We start from the raw sequence: 11,474 nt of genomic DNA on the forward strand, positions 1-11,474 counted from the left end.
CTTTATTTTATATCTTTTTGCTGCAATATTTCCAGTCCAAACGTTCGTAGGTTTGTTGGCGATGAACCTTTTGACTCTAACTACGTAATGGAAAATATCCATGAAGGAATCTATGGGCATCACTCAAGGAGAACTGCTCTCACACAAAAAATCTTACGGTAGGGTTATTACTGACCTTCAATGTAAAAACATGCAGCAAAGTATGTTGCCAAATGTGAGTCCTGCCAGAAATTCTCCAATTCCTCAACAGCGAGCAGAACCGCTCTAGAGAATCTCCAGCCCCTAACCCTTTTACACTTGAGGAATCAACATAGTTGGTCCATTCCCACTCGTTATGGCACAAAAGAAGAAGCTTTAGCCACCATATTTGAGAAGTACATGTAGATTTTTGTATGGGAAACCATTATATGTCAGTATAGGATCCCAAGTTTATAATTGTAGATAACGGAACCTAATTGCAAGAGAAGTTTAAGGACTTTTGTGGGAATCTCTACATTTCCTAAATCCATAGTTCAGTCAAGACTCCATGGAAAAATGGTGAAGATGAATCCACCAGCAAGAAAATCCTCCAAGGACTAAAGAAAAAAATAGATGGGACTAAGAGCAAATGATTAGAGGAACTCCCTCTAACCTTATGGTCTCTTTGAACAACATCACACTATGGAACTAGGGAAACTGCTTTCAACCTTTTGTTTGGGATTGAAGTAGTGGTACCTATAGAAATCGATCTCAACATCCATCATGTGTTGCACTACACTTCTCAAGGCAATGAAGTTACTTTCTTTGCAAGAACCTGGATTTTCTAGACGAAGCTAGAAATTAGGTAGCCCTTGGCTTAGCAATCAGAGATTAGTAGATGGCCAAATATTATAACTCCAAGGTTCATAGACGAGAGTTTCTAGTGGGAGATTTGGTTTTCAACCTCATGAGAAGAACCATATCACAAAGTTGCTGTTATTGGATTTGGATCATATTGACTGGACTGGATTGACAATATAGTTGTGCCATGGACTTGGAACACTTGTAATCTATGCAAATTTTATAGATAAATTAAAAGTATGTATCTTCAAATTTATTGGTTACTCTCATTACTTTCCTCCTTCACAAGTTTTGTATAGCATGAATAAATAATAAAATACCGTGACTTCTCATCTATAAAATGTTTTTAAATCAAACATCATGCATTATAAAGCATCCAAATTCCTATCTTAAGCCTTCCCCTATGTGTGGAAGCAGGATCCTCTCGTAAACCTTCACTCATGTGTGGAAGCAGGACTTCTGTAAGCCTTCTTCCATGAGTGAAAACAGGACCCTCTCCTAAGCCTCCCTTCATGTGTTAGGATTAGGGCCTTCTGTAAGCCTCCCCTATACGTTGGGAGCAAGCACCTTCCATAAGCATCCTTTATGTATGGAAGCAGAACCTCTCGTAAGCCTCCCCCCTGATCTGTCGTAATTTAGTGTAGCATATTAAATTAATTTCCACACTTTATGAGCTTGAAGACAAGCGTTTTTATTAAGTTTTAATTATGATTTCTTAAGTTTCCATTAAGTTAATAAAATGTGCAACTTGTGTCTTTCATTGACCTTAGGGGCCGAATGAGGCCTAAGTGTGAGCTAGTGACCTTTTTAAGTGCGTAGGATACCATTAAAAGGCGTAATAAACCGACACTAGTCACTATGTTGTAACATGAAATGCTTGATGTCGCAACATAAGGAGCAGAATGGAGAAATCATGAAACTACCTTCGACGTCGCGACATACCCCTGAAGATATCCCAGTAGGAGTACACTGACTGCTATGTCGTGACACAAGATCTGGTGTATTGCGACATCGACTCTAAATGAGAAATAAACACGAAATAGGGGCATTTTGGTCTACACAATCAAACTTAAAGCTCGAGAATGTCAAGTGACCATAGGGATAAGGATGACGACCACCTGAAATCTATAAATAGGCTCTTTTGTCACATGTTATAGACACCATTCACTTAGCCTAGAATTAGTCTTTTAATTTTAGTTTAGTTTTGTCTTTTCTTAAGTTAAATTTATTTTCATTCGTTCCTATTCTATCTTGAGAGATTTGTATTGTGGAGACAATAAAACTTTGTGGATTCGCAATCAATCTTAATACAATCAGGCTCTTTCATAAATTTTATATTGTCAATTTATTTAGCATGTTTTCTCTTTATATAGATTCTATATTGTCTACGGAAACCATGAGTAACTAATCCCTCTATGGGGGATTTGTACCACCCTTAAGCTGCATCCGTCGCCAGACTAGGGTTAAGAAGTATTATCGAACCATTTATAACATATTACAATCATATTACATACATAGCTTACACATTATCAAATCACATTCAATCATATTCACAATGTCCCTTAAATAGGTCTACGAGACCTTAAACATGCTTAGAAGGGGTTCAGGACTAAACTGATGACAAAAAAAAAACTTTGGGAAACATAGAAAATTTTCAAAGATATAAGGGTTACATGCTCGTGTGAACAGGCCGTGTGTCTTACACGACTACCAGACACGCCCATGTCACAGGCCGTGTGAAAACAGGGCATACATACTGACTTGTACCACATGGCCAAGGACACGCCCGCGTGCTATGGCTGTGGGAAAATTAGGGAGGTTATTGAATTGGGTCACACGGCCGACCGCACGCCCATGTGCCAGCCAGCATGCCACATAAGACCAGTAGACACGCCCGTGTGTCTAGTCCGTGTCAAAACTGTAAGGTATACTGACTTTAAATTGTAGGGTACCCTAGGGGACACACGGTCGTGTAACATGACCGTGTGTCGCATACGGCTGAGACACACGCCCGTGCCTCTACCCATGTGGACAAAAATAGGTCATTTATAAGGCCAACATGCCACCCAAAAAGGGTCATCTCTACAAGCATCAACCAAAGCATAATTTATGACCAAATAGCAACCAAAACCATACCCAAACATGCATAATTCAATCCACAATATCACCAATCAATTTCATAATCAATTTCATATCAAAGCATACCATTTTAACTACCAAATCATACCAAGATGGCCATTCACCCAAGACTATACATATACATCAATTATAACATTTTTCCAACACATAGTCTATACCAAAACCAATTCCATAGTCTCAATCATATTCATACCATATCACATGGCAAGAAATACACATAACACATATCATGACATCACTAGCCTATACATGCCATATATTGATATTTACAACTTCAAAAGTACCAAAATAATGTTCGATAGTGTGACAACGATCCTTGATGATCCCCGAGTTCACGGTAGCTTCGATAATCTATAAAATAATGAAAAACACACACAAAGTAAGCTTTCTAAAGCTTAGTAAGTTAGAAGCAAATAAATTATCAAATGAACATTAGCATGATTATTTCAACATGGACGAATATGAACAATCTCATGTACATAATGATCACAACTTTAACATGCATAGTTCATATCATCATCTCAAGTACCATACTTACCTTATTTTCATGAACGTTTAACTTCACACGTACCTGAACCATTTAGCTTGATTTCACATTTGATCTTAACTTAACATTGCTCGTTGAACCATTCGAAATCAATAAGGATACTCAAGTAGCTTGAAAAGCTCATACAATGCCAACGTCCCAGACGAGGTCTTACATATAATCAAATATTGATGCCACTGTCCCAGACAGTATGTTACATGAAATCATATACGATGCCAATGTCCCAAACATGGTCTTACACGTAAATCTCAAATTGATGCCAACATCCTAGACGTGGTCTTACGCGAAATCAAATACCAAAATCTATGTCATGACATATGTATCCTAACTATTCCTATAGTTTGTACGGGACTTTCGGACGTTGTAATTCGATTGTTTCAAGCTCGTAGTTACTTCTCCCATATTTATATCAATTCAACATACACATATATAGTTACTAAAATTCAATTCGGCACAATTAAATACATTTTCATATGAATTTAACAACAATTATTTACTTATGAACTTACCTCATATGGAGACGAACAGACTGGAATGGCTATTCGACAACTTTTTGATTTCCCCGATTCAAATCCGATTTCATCTTTTCTTAATCTAAATTAATATAAATTAACTTCTTTAATCACATATGTACTCATATTTATCCAAAAATACATAAAAGGGAAATTTGCACTTTAGCCCCCAACATTTTACATTTTTTACAATTTCGTCCCTATTTCATAAAACACAAAATATTCAAAATTTCACCACACCTAAGCTTGGCCGAATTTCACTAAGGTTCCTAGCAGCCCATTTATTTCATTTCTTTCACATTTTGACCCCTCAATTTACAAAATTCACCATTTAATGCTAAATAGACATTTTTACTAAAAATTACTTAATTAAACATGACAATCTAACAACATATATTTATTTTTCATCATCAAACAAAAAATTCATCAAGCTATCACAATGGAAAATCTCAAATTCATCATCAATTTGAAAATTAAAGTATGGGTTAGCTAAAACACGAAGCAACGATCTCAAAAATGTAGAAATTATCAAAAATCGAGCAAAAATCACATACAAATTTGCTAATGCAATTGCCGAACCTTAAAACTCAACAATGGCTTCTTCTTCCTTTAAATTTTGGTGAGAAAGATGACAATTCCCACTAATTTTTATCATTTTTTTATTTAATTAGTCATTAATATTTAAATTACATAATAACCTTTAATTTAACATTATAACACACTTAATGGATTACTATATTTGTCCATCCTATTAACTAAAGGTCTACTAACCACATAAGGACTTACACATTTAAATTTCTTAACAAATAAGGCACTTTAACAAGTAGAATGCAACTTTTGCATTTTACGCGATTAAGTTGTTTTTCTCAAATTGAGTTATTAAACGATAAAATTAGCTCACGAAATTTTCACACATACAAATTCACATGCTGTAAACACCAAAAATAATATTAAAATATTTTTCTAACTAAGATTTATGGTCTCGAAACCACTGTTCCGACCAAGGTCTAAACCGGGCTGTTATAGGATTAGTGAGTGGAGGTATGATCTGTTAACTGTTTTGTTGGGATACTTAATGGAATAGTTGTTTGGGAAAGGAAGAACGTGAAACAAACCCTAGGCCTGACAACCCTGGGAAGTCATCAAGGTAGAAATTAACCCAAAATTAGTATGGCCCATCCATGAACACCTTCAACCCAAACTAGTTTGGACTGTGAGGTCGAAAGATAAGTAGTTCTTGTCGACTCGGTAATTGAGTAGAAGATCAGAAGACCTTAATGGGATAGCAACTAGATGATTGATGAAGAACTCAAAACGACAGTTGGTGGAAATTACCGAAGTAAGCTAATCACCCATAACTAGATTCAATTATTTCTATTCTTCAATCTCTCAAATTTTAGTTCTTTATATTATTTTATTTTTACTATTATAAAAACCTTCATACTATAACTAAACTAAAGTAATAATTAGATCTTTAAGTGTTTAGGTTAAAATTTTTTTAGCACACGCCTACCTTGGGTATGATCCTTAGAGTATTCACCTACTCTATTGTAACTATATTACAACTAGACCCGTATACTTGCGAATACTGCCATATTAATATATCTTTTACTGTAGTACTCACACTCTAGAAATTAGTAGGTCCGGAGGTGATCAAGTTGTTGGTGCCATTGTTAGGGAGGCAACGTCACTAGTTTAATTTTAATTTTTGCATTCATAAGGAATAATGAGGAAATTTTTAGATTATAGATACGAATTTTAATTTATCTAACTAGCTAACTTTGCGATTACTCATCTGTGTCTTTTTAGGAATAGCTTAGTGCACATTCTGAATCAGAACTACAACCGTCATAACCAAAAGCAGTTGGTCAACAGGAGAATGGATTACTTTGATTATATGTGGATAGAGGAAGACTTAGATTATGATTTCGACATTAATGAAGAAAAAGTCTATGAGGACTCTAGAATATAGAAGAACCAACGGTTATTAATGATTGAATTAAGTCAACTCTGAGGAGAAATCTAGTCATTTCTCAAGATGATAACGACCATATTGGTATACCATCAGAAAGGCATCAAGATATGGCAATTCTAGAGTTGAGAAAAGGAGAGAATGCCATCAGAGATATTTGCAAGGGAAAATAATTGCTAAACTATTATTCATTTCAGTAGACAAAAGAATATCCAGAATCGGTGAACAAAACAACAACAGAGGAAGGTATGGAGTTGGTAGGGGAAATGGCTAGTGAATCTAACACTCTGATAAACATGGAACTCATTGTTCCCGCAATTGTGAGATCTTTCGATCAAGCAGAAACACTAGAGCTGCATAACACAGACCCACCAACAGAGACGATAACCTTTATGCTCAACTCAATGGAAGCATGTCTACTGATTTAAGAATTCACAGAGCAAAATATAGAGAAACCAATAATCTTAGCTAATAAGCCTGAATTGACTATTCTTTGCATGTCTTTAGTCCTAAACCAAATACCCTAGCAATTCAATGAACTAATAATTTTCTGGATGTTTAACAATATGAGGACTATGTATATATATAGGACTTATAATCGTCTAACCAGCGTCATTCAAACAGGACAATTGATGAACATAGGCGTTGAGCTACTGGAGCCACGAAATATCCAATTCTCATAAAAACCATTCAGGAGAATTATCTGCAAATAAATGGATGAATTTGAAAGGCATCAAAGATAGAGTTTAAGTAGCATAGTGCAACATTTTCTGCCAATCTCTTTGCCAATCATATCAGAGCTCACTCTTGATAAGCCAGTCCTGATTGATGAGATAAACAAAAATAAAATGAGTGATGAATATGAACCACAATTCTCAACCTTCTTAGGAAGTAAGAATGTTAAGAAAAAATTCAAGTGGTTGCACGAGTATGTGATCCTACAAATAATCAATAGCTATGATTTGCAGAAGGAGTTGTCAATAGTTAAAGTAGGCCAAAAAGGCAAGTTTAGGGAAAAAGACAACCGTAGATGAGTAGAAAGGCATGATGGGTGTTAGAACAATATAGGTAGAAGCAATTTTCAAGGAGTACCTTAGTGTATATTGAATGAGCTAACGGTGAGTCCGGTAGTAGGACATAACATTTTTACGTAGAAATTCTTACTAATTGTACAAATTGTATATTTTGTTAACCAATTTATTACAGGTAGGATTAACACATGCTTGAAGCACTCTGAAGATAGGAAAATTTGGGAAAACGATGTCAATGTCGTGACACGAACATTTCATATTGCAACACCGTGGGTAGTAACAAAGAAATTCAAAAATCAACTTGATATCGCAATATCACTATCCTGTGTTGCGACATAGAAGACAGTTTCCAAGTTTTTTTTAAAACTGGAAGATGTGTCACAACACTGAACCCCGATGTTGTGACATGGGAAATCTGCTAGGGATGTCGCGACATAGAACCCCTGTATTGCGACATTGCTGCAATTTTCTGTAGGGTCAACCCGACCCAATCGTGCAACCCAGCATTTTAACCCTTAAAATATCTGAATTTTAACCCTAATACCAATAGTTTTAAGCTTAAAAACATCCTTTTAAGTTAACTTATTCTAGTTTTAACACCCAAATCTTCTTAAACCTTTTTAAAACCCCTAATTTCCAAAACCCTTTTTTAACATTAGGAGCAATTAGAAGTAATTGTCAACAACTGATCAAAGAAGAATTATATACGAGTTCAAGGAGATTAAGTTAAGTTTTCTAAACTCTATTTATTGTTCCATTGATTACTGTTTATCTATTTCTCGATTAAAAAAATTGACTAAAAAAATGCCTCCACGAAAGAGCAAGAAAGCTTTGGTCCAAGAAACACTTGACGTTTTAGAACCCATTAGATTCATCATTTGAATGTACAAAAGTATTTTCTCGAGTCCTAGGGGAGACTGTTCATTCAGGAATGAGGGTTCGAACCCTTTATGGTCCACTGGAAAGAAATTTGGACTTTAGTCTGATATCACCACTGGGAACAATTTTGTATCATTCCCAAAAAGAATGTTGTTATCCCTCTAGTTCACGAATTCTATGCCTCTCTTAAACATCAAATAGTCTGAGACGGCACTAGAACTTATGTGATTGTTATTACAATCCGAGAGGTAGATGACTCCCTATTCCCTAGCAATATTTGTAGAGGTAGATGGAATTACAGGTCGGATTTGGAAATGCTGACTAATTTCAATCAAGCGATTATATTCCATGTTTCCAAAATATGGATGCAATTTATAGGAACCTGAATTGCACTCGCACCTAGGCCATGTTTGGTTCAATGTAATGGCTATGCCATTAATTCTATTCAATGGGCCTACCACAAATAGTCGTTTGGTTGAGTGGAATACCTTATTACGAGTGTATTCCATTATAGCCTTATGCAGGGAATAGGGAGCATTTCTATTCTCTCTCCTCCCCACCGAATTGCTCATTTGTTGTTTAGAAAATCAACTTTACCCTCCCCAATTTCTCAGCTAAAAAATGCTCAGACTTAGCCCAACCGATAGCCACTCCCTTCTTTCCTTCAACTCCAGTAGAGGGAAAAATAAATAGGTAGCCAAACAAGCATATGAATGTTTGAGTGATGCTGCGTCATCTTTCCTACAATCAATGCTTCCATCTCCTCCTTCGTAATCTCTCCTCTTTTGCCTCCAAAACTACCATTTTCATGGCCTCCAAACACTACCTCCCTTCTCATCTACTGCCTCAAATTCTTTCTCCTAAACACTTTTCCACCCCCTCTAAATGCCTCATTCCCTCTCTTTCTTCCAAACCATTCTTTCTCGCTCAAAACTAATGGGTTTTCTTCTCTTTCTTATCCCACTGTTTTTTCTCCCTCTCCAAGCATTTTTTATTTTCTATAAATACAAGGAAAAAAAGGTTGTTGCTTGATTGTTTGCTCTCCTACTGGTGTTGTAAGTTTGACTCTTATTTTCTGGGTTTGTTTAAATTTTTTTCTCTAGATTATGTTTTCTTTAATTATTATTAAAGAATACATTTGAAATGCTTTGTCATGTGAAACCCAAGTTGTGATTTTGATCATATTTAATTTTATATAAAATCCATGTCTTATTGTAAAATTATGTTAATTACAAAAAAATGTTTAATTTAAGCTAAAATTAAAAGTAAGGTGTCTATTTTTCAAACATGTGTGTGTGTTCAATTTTTGAAGTATAATAGCAGCTATTTTTCTTGAATTTCATCATGGTTATCTCAATCTTTTAACTGCAATGTATTATGAAAGATGTTCGATTTCTCAATTTGCTATGAGAACTTGTTGTTTGTTGTTTTTCCATTTATTTTCAGGTAATTACCGCTACCGGAACAAAGAAAGGTGATCTTTTCTTAGCTGATGTTAATAACCAATTGAAGTCTAGGAATGTTACAACTAATATCAAAGTGGAGCTCCAATGTAAGTACTTCATCTACTCCTTTTGTTGGTTTCTAGTTTTATGTATAAGTTTGAATTCTTGGTCAAAATTTCTATTTTGCAAGTTAGATACGATGCTCTTTCCTCCATTATATATTTTTCGGCCTTCATCCGTCTTCTATTATAATAAAATTAGTAATCATGTCTTATCCCTTCCATGTTTGAAACTCGAGCTTTAACTAGAAGAATATCTACTTGATAACATTGTTTAGAACATCATACTACTCAGAACTTGACCTATTTTGCCGAAAATGCTTTTCAATTAAAGGTTCTCTTTAGTTGAGTTCGTAGTTCCTTTTTTACTTTCTTATATTCCTTTTTTGTTGATATATATGTTTGCCATCTTTTGTAAGCCTTTTTAAAAATCGTTTATTGTACTAAAGTACATTATGTTTATCGACTATTTACCACCATAATAGTTGATGAACTTGCACCTGCACTAAAGGCAATCTTTGGCTTTAGAGTACCTGATCAGACATCTGGCAAGGTACAAAATCCTGTATCAGATTTCAATTTGTATCATTTGAAACTTCTTTCTTGGTTTGGTTTTTGTCATGAGAACGTGTTACTTAGAATTTGTTTTGAAATGCTGCTGGACATGTCTTTTTTGTCACTTTTTTGTATACCAGATTGAACTTCAGTATTTGCATGAGTGTGCTAGGATAAGCTCAAGCATTGGATTGACTGCCAACCCAATAGTTAACTTCTCAGGTATGCTTGGAACAAATGTTCTTACACTAGGTACCGATATCTCATTCAACACAAAGACTGGGAATTTCACCAAACACAACGCGGGATTGAGCTTTACTAATGCAAACCGCATTACTTCTTTGGCTCTGTATGTGGTTATGTGCTATATACCTATCTATGGCTGAACATTCCAAACGATATAATCTCAAGTTCAATACCTTGTTTGTCAATGAATTAAAAGGGTGATTTAGTTAATGCATCTTACTACCATATTGTGAATCCATCAACCAACATTGTTGTTGGTGTTGAGGTGACCCATAGCTTCTCTACCAATGTGAACACCATCACCGTGGGTACACAACATGTATTGGATCCATTAACCACAACCAAGGCATGAGTGAACAATACCGACAAGGCAAGCGCACTCATCCAGCATGAGTGGCGCCCGAAATCCCTCTTTACCATTTCTAGAAAGGTGGATACAAAGTCCATTGATAAGAGCCCCAAGGTTGGACTTGCTTTGGCACTCAAGCCTTGAGATCTTAAAAAAAAAGCTCATTTTGGTAAGAGTATGGTAGACTTAAAAAGATTTTTGAAGTTTTAGTCTCTTGTTGACTTTCATGGTGTTGCCATCTTCCCTGTTATATCAATGGTTTTTTATTTTAAAAAAGGAAAATGTGAAAAAAATGTGATAATTGTTTTTAGTCATTCTTTGTTTAATTATGGTGAAATAACTTAGATTTGCCCCATAAATTTTTTTTTGAGGCTTTCTTTGTTTTTCCATGGAAATTGCTAATAAAGGGAAATAAGGGTTGTACCTTTTCTTTGTTGAGGACAATTTTTACTTGGTATAGAACTTGGTAACAGGTATAAGCATAAAGTCTAACATTGGATTAGCTTGTAAAACTCGGCCATGGAAAGCTTTCATTACTAGTGGTGAGATTGCTTAAAGGTAGAACTATTATGGAGGCTCTTATATTACGAGTCAGATTGTATTTTGATCTCTATTTAAGAAATAGACAAATTAGTACATTTATGCTAAAGTAAAGAGCAAATTGTTTTTTTACGGCACAATCAAGAATGATGATATTCCAAAAGAGGATGAATACTCTAAAGAATTTAGTTTAGAAGTGTTTAGTTTGCTATCAAAAAGTACTTTTGATAGATTAAACGTTTACTTTAGGCATGATGTTATGATATAAAATATTATTGGCTAAAGTAAATGTGATGTTTAAATTCATTAATATTATAATTTTTTAGCAAGGATATAAAAGAAAATAATTTATTATTGGTTCATTATTAATATTTTGATATA

At 34.9% G+C, this 11,474-nt stretch overlaps 1 pseudogene; it reads left to right on the forward strand.

Annotated features, from left to right (window-relative positions):
• LOC107963319 (mitochondrial outer membrane protein porin of 34 kDa-like) overlaps window positions 1–10,762 on the forward strand; it is an 87,399-nt pseudogene extending 76,637 nt beyond the window's left edge.
• The last annotated feature ends 712 nt before the right edge of the window (window positions 10,763–11,474 follow it).

Source organism: Gossypium hirsutum, chromosome A02 (genome assembly GCF_007990345.1).
Source record: "Gossypium hirsutum isolate 1008001.06 chromosome A02, Gossypium_hirsutum_v2.1, whole genome shotgun sequence".
In the NCBI taxonomy this organism is placed as follows: Eukaryota; Viridiplantae; Streptophyta; class Magnoliopsida; order Malvales; family Malvaceae; genus Gossypium; species Gossypium hirsutum.